At 43.1% G+C, this 5,318-nt stretch overlaps 1 non-coding gene across 1 annotated transcript; it reads left to right on the forward strand.

Moving 5' to 3' along the window:
• Positions 1–740: 740 nt before the first annotated feature.
• Positions 741–822, forward strand: TRNAS-AGA. Its single transcript has one exon. It is a non-coding gene; the product is annotated as a tRNA-Ser (tRNA).
• The last annotated feature ends 4,496 nt before the right edge of the window (positions 823–5,318 follow it).

Raw genomic sequence — 5,318 nt, forward strand, 5'->3', positions numbered from 1 at the left:
AATAAACAGCCACCAGTTCTCATAGAAGTGTTCACACCAATTTCAACTGAATTTCAGGAAATTGGCAGAAATATAAAAATGATGGAGCATTAGGGTTATTTCATCAATCAGCAGCAATAAATGAGACATGGGTTAAGTGTGATGAGGGAAGTACATCATCTCTGAAGTAACTGGATCTCTGAGCTAGCCCGTGGACGGTGCGAAGAGCGGATGCCATGCGGGAGGCCACCACGGGTCAAGGCCACACACTGAAGGAAGTTACCATCTCGCTACTGAGTTATGGCTTTATAATCACAAGTCTTTCTAAAATGAGGCTTGCCCACAGAGGCTAATGTGTGAGGAGCAGTGGCCAAGTGGGATGAGCAAGTCTTCAAAAACGTGGTTGAAAATTACTGTGTCAGCCCTGCTGTGAATCACTGCTGCATGGACGAACCCAAGAAGTGTTTTTTTTTTTCTTAAAGGTGCTTTTCCTTGTTTAAAGAAGACACTTGAATAATTTGCTATAATGAAACAAGTGTGCAGAATTCTGATGGTCAGAGCTCATTTCTCAACACCAAGATCAATCTACCAACCTATGATATATAGTTTGTAGTTTATATATATTTATACATACACTTTTACCCTTGGTATTGAGAAATAACTTGTGATTTTCAGAATTCGGTAGATATGTAAATATATAATGATTAACTACGTCTGTATAAGTGCACACATACTCTTTGTATGAAGAATAAACCACGCATGTAGTCGTGGCCGAGTGGTTAAGGCGATGGGCTAGAAATCCGTTGGGGTGTCCCCGCACAGGTTTGAGTCCTGTCGACTACAGCGTGTTTTTCTCCAACACCGGGGGTTGTCCTGGGAGGAGTTTGTTGGCCATTAAAAAAAAAAAAAAAAAAAAAAAAAAAGAATAAACCACACAGCCAGTGAATGATGCTAGTGACCCTAATAAGGCACAGCATCTAAGTCACTCGTAATGGACACAGACTGGAAGTCACTTTCCCGCCCCGCTTTGCTGCCCTACAGGCCCTACTAGTGTCTGAGTCGGTCCAGGGAAGCTGAGACACTGTGCGCATCTCCACTCAGCCGTGTAATCAACTGCGAATGTTAGCGTGGAAGATTCTCTTCTAAAACTACCACTGTCATCACGACTTCCTGGCCACGAAAAACCTGACTTGCTGCTTGTTCACGGAGCACCTTCCATTAGAGAGAGAAAGAACTACAGACTCAGAAGCCTGAGATGTGGGTTTCAAGACTGTGCCTTTTCCTCACACAACTGGGGAAGTCTAGGGCCAGGGCGCTGCCTGGACATCAGGGGTCTTGCTCATGAAGCAGGAGCCTTGGAACAGATGGTCCCCAGCACCACTGGTGGCTCAAAACTGTGTCTCTGGGTGCACTTCTTCACTTTAGATCTTTCCCTTTGTTCCTTATTTGCTTTTTCCAGAAGACCTTATGTTCAATAGCATCATTGCTTTCAGGTAGAAGTGGTCAGTCTGAGAAAGCATCTCTTCATTTGCGGTCCTCGTGGAGGAAACTGCGGCACTACGGGATTGATCTACATTGTGGGCCAGGTCGTCTGGAGCAGAGCTCAGGCATGAGTGATTCGGGGAAAACTTTGAGGAGGTAAGAAAAGAGACGCAATCCAGACACCTGTGCAACCCGAGACAACGTGCCCGTGGGGGACACTGCTCTGTGATCTCGCAGGGCACCGTGGATATAAACCACGCCTTTCACAGCTCTGCCCAGCCTGTGCAGAGGGTGCCCCAAGCACACAGAGTGCAGGTGTTCCCTGTGCTCTGCACACAAAGCGGCTCCTGGGGAGGCAGGTAAAGTCTACCAGATATCAGAGGTCACACAGCCAGGGGTGCGCAGAAAGAACAACGCAGGGCCTGGAGGACCCAGGCGGAGCCCCCCCACAATCTGCTGCACACTCTCCACCCAGAGTAATTTGCTCAAAGTAATTCAACATTAGGAGTGAGCAGGATCACTCTTCAGCCGGGATCCACTCAGCACATCTTTTGCATGGGGCTTGGGCAGCTAGAGTCTCTACTAAGAAGAATCAAGAAGGTTGTGCCCAGACTTTTCAATAGGATACATCATTTGAGGCTCCCCCAGCCAACATGCTGCACAGTCCTAGAGGCATCGGTGAGGCTGTGTTCTCTGTCTTACCGTCTTCCCATTTCTCCCCTTTATTTCATTGTTAATTACATCCAATGCCACCATCCAATTCTCCATCACTGCTTCGGAATAACCTGAGTCCTGAAAGGATAAATGTTAGACGCTTTCAAACAACAGGCAGAAATCTTACCCGAGTTTGTACGCGCCGTATAATCCCTTTAAATTACAGAAGGTGTGGTGGAAGGGGAATTAATCTGAAGACAATCCACAGCTTGCATTGCTTAGAGAAACTACAGTTTTCATGTAAAAACAAACATGATGCCAATGAATCCACCATTTTTAGTTGCAGGAATTAAGACACTGCAACACAAGGAGAATGGCACCGATTAGGTTTTAGTTCACTTACACAAAGCCGACCAGGTATTTATCCGGCGGGATCAACACCACAATGAGGAGGGCTCACCTGTTTTCTCCCTTTCAGATCTGACCCACTGCTGCTATTGGGGTATAATGAGACGGGGTGACACTGAGCCAGCTCTGTGTGGTTTTCTTCCAGGACTGATTGAAGAAGTGATTGCATGCCAAGTGGGACGGCTTCTCACTGAGCCAGCTAATGCCAGGAGATGTGTTAAATTATTATTATCTGTTGCCATCACTAGCTCTCAGGAAGTAGAAAGGACTTTGGGGATTATTCATGGCACTGTTTTAATAACTCTCCTGTAGCTTGGCTGATGTATGGTCATTAAAATTTTTATAGGGAGTGATTAAAGTGGAAGTGGATTTTTTGAATAGATATGGGACTTATAAAATGCTGTCTTTTCTTAAAAGATACTTTGAGAATCTTTTCAAAATAATAATTTGACCCACTGGACATAGAAAAACTGCCAAAGCCCCATCTCTAAAGCCAACAAGAGGGATGGCAAGGTGAGAAGGGACAGGTGCAGGGGGGTACACTTGAGAAGGGGAGATAGAATTTGTTTCTCTATGGCTCCGTTATCCTTGGGGTTAAGCCAATGTGAGCAAACAGAAGTGCCAAAAGAAGTAAATATCGACCAGAAAACCACAGACACCAAGACCAATAAATATGCCAATAAACACTAAAGATGGGGCTGAGAAATGTTTCCTTATTAATAGGTGACCCTTCATAATTTGGACTGAGAGGTTAATTCCCTGAGCTCATAAACAGCAGACACAGGTCTGGGGCAGAGAAGGTACCATCACGAGTCTTCGCTGCTTTAAATAAGCTCTTTGACCTTGGGTGAGTCGTTCCATATTTCTGGGCACAGGTAGTGATGTGGTGAGACACAGCATACTGCAGCAGTATGGGCTCCAGCCTCGCGCCCTAACCGTCTGTGTGCTCTGGCCCAGGGCTCCTCCAACTTGTAGAGTAGACAAGCTACAACCTCATGGCGTTTCCTTTTCCTTGATTACAAAATGGAAGTGTCGACATTACCTGCTTCACAGGGTTGTTTCAAGGACTGAATGGATTAAAATATCAAATTTTAGGAAATGTACTGTGAAATAGTAAGTGCTCCTTGACAATGCCTTATTAGGATTGCTACTGATTGTTTTAGACACAATTTTTTGTCTATAAAAGAGCAGACTGGCTGAGTGGTCTCGGATATGTGGCCATACTGACCTGTCTATTGTTACACAGAGAATTTTCTGGAGATGCTATGAAAGAAATGGTTAGACTGTTCTTCATGGTAGAGTAACTACCCATTAAATGCCAACTTCACTCTCCTTGAGACAAACTGCTAGTTTATTTCAACACGAAGTCTCCAGGTCAATTCTGAGACTCATAAATACCTTTGGTGTCTACTAAGGAGCTCCTGTTTCCTTCTTTGGGATGAAAACTGCATGCATATTTATGTAGTCCTATCGATTCATCTGTGTGTTGCCTACCTTCTGACTATACCCTGGCACAAAGTTCAGTCTAGAGTGATTTGATGGAAAATTTTCAACATGTGGGATATTCTCATGGATGAAACAGTTAAATTTTGCACTGATTATATAGTACACAACTTTCTGCATTTTTTCCCAAGTAAATCTCACACTATGTTCGCATATGCTTCTTATTTTTAGCAAATAATTTCCAAGAAATTGGGATCCCCGTTTCTTGTAATTAATGTACAGCAGCAAAATAAGATGTTTCCCATAACTCCACCAATGTTGATAAAATTCCTTCCTCATGGAATCACTATTGAAATTATATCCTCAACACAGCTGCACATTGTCAGCGTTGAAGCCTCTCATCTCCCCCAAGAATACCCATCTCTTCTGCAATTGTGGACATGGGTTTCATCTCTTACAGTGTTGCCATTAATAATATATTTAATTATGAACTCATAAAAATTAATATTGCAAAATGCAGCTAAGTGACTGACTAAATATTTGAAGCAGGTGGAGTTCATGTAGGGCATTAAGTAGAGAGCATATTTTAATGGTTTCCTGGCCCCATTCCATCTCAGGAGGATTGTGTGCATTAGCCATGTAAAAAGCCCATCCTACATGGCCCAAAGATGAAGCTGAGAACAATCATTTAGAGATCGGGGCACAGTGAGCTTTTAGATAAAATAGGCTTATGGGGTTAAAGACTGGCTGCTGACTGATCTCCTTAGGATATATTTAATCCAAAAGCAAGAGTAACAGACAGGGGCCAGAAACTACTTGGGATAATAAGAAAGTTTTAAAAATAAATGCATGAGGTCACGTAGGGTAACAGAGTTAAAGATGATCTAGTTTATAAGTTATTGTTTACTATGAGTTCAGAAAATCACACTGACACGGCTGGATGGGACTCTGAATTCCCACAATAAAATATGTCTTCATTTAAAAATGAAACAAACTCTCTAAAACTACAACTTGTGGGATCCCTGGGTGGCTCAGCAGTTTAGTGCCTGCCTTCGGCCCATGGCGTGATCCTGGAGTCCCAGGATCGAGTCCCACATTGGGCTCCTTGCATGGAGCCTGCTTGTCTCTCTGCCTGTGTATCTGCCTCTCTTTGTGTGTGTCTTTTACGAATAAATAAATAAATTCTTTAAAAAAACTACAACTTGTTTACACAAGTTTAAAAAGCCTATTTTCCATTAATTCCCTCTGAGCACAAGGCCTTTCAATAAACACTCATAATTTTTTTCAAATATATCTTTCCTATACAATCTGTTTTTGCTTTCAAACACACCTTCCATAACAATTTGATTCAT

The sequence above is a fragment of the Vulpes lagopus genome, chromosome 8 (assembly GCF_018345385.1).
Source record: "Vulpes lagopus strain Blue_001 chromosome 8, ASM1834538v1, whole genome shotgun sequence".
NCBI classification, from domain to species: domain Eukaryota; kingdom Metazoa; phylum Chordata; class Mammalia; order Carnivora; family Canidae; genus Vulpes; species Vulpes lagopus.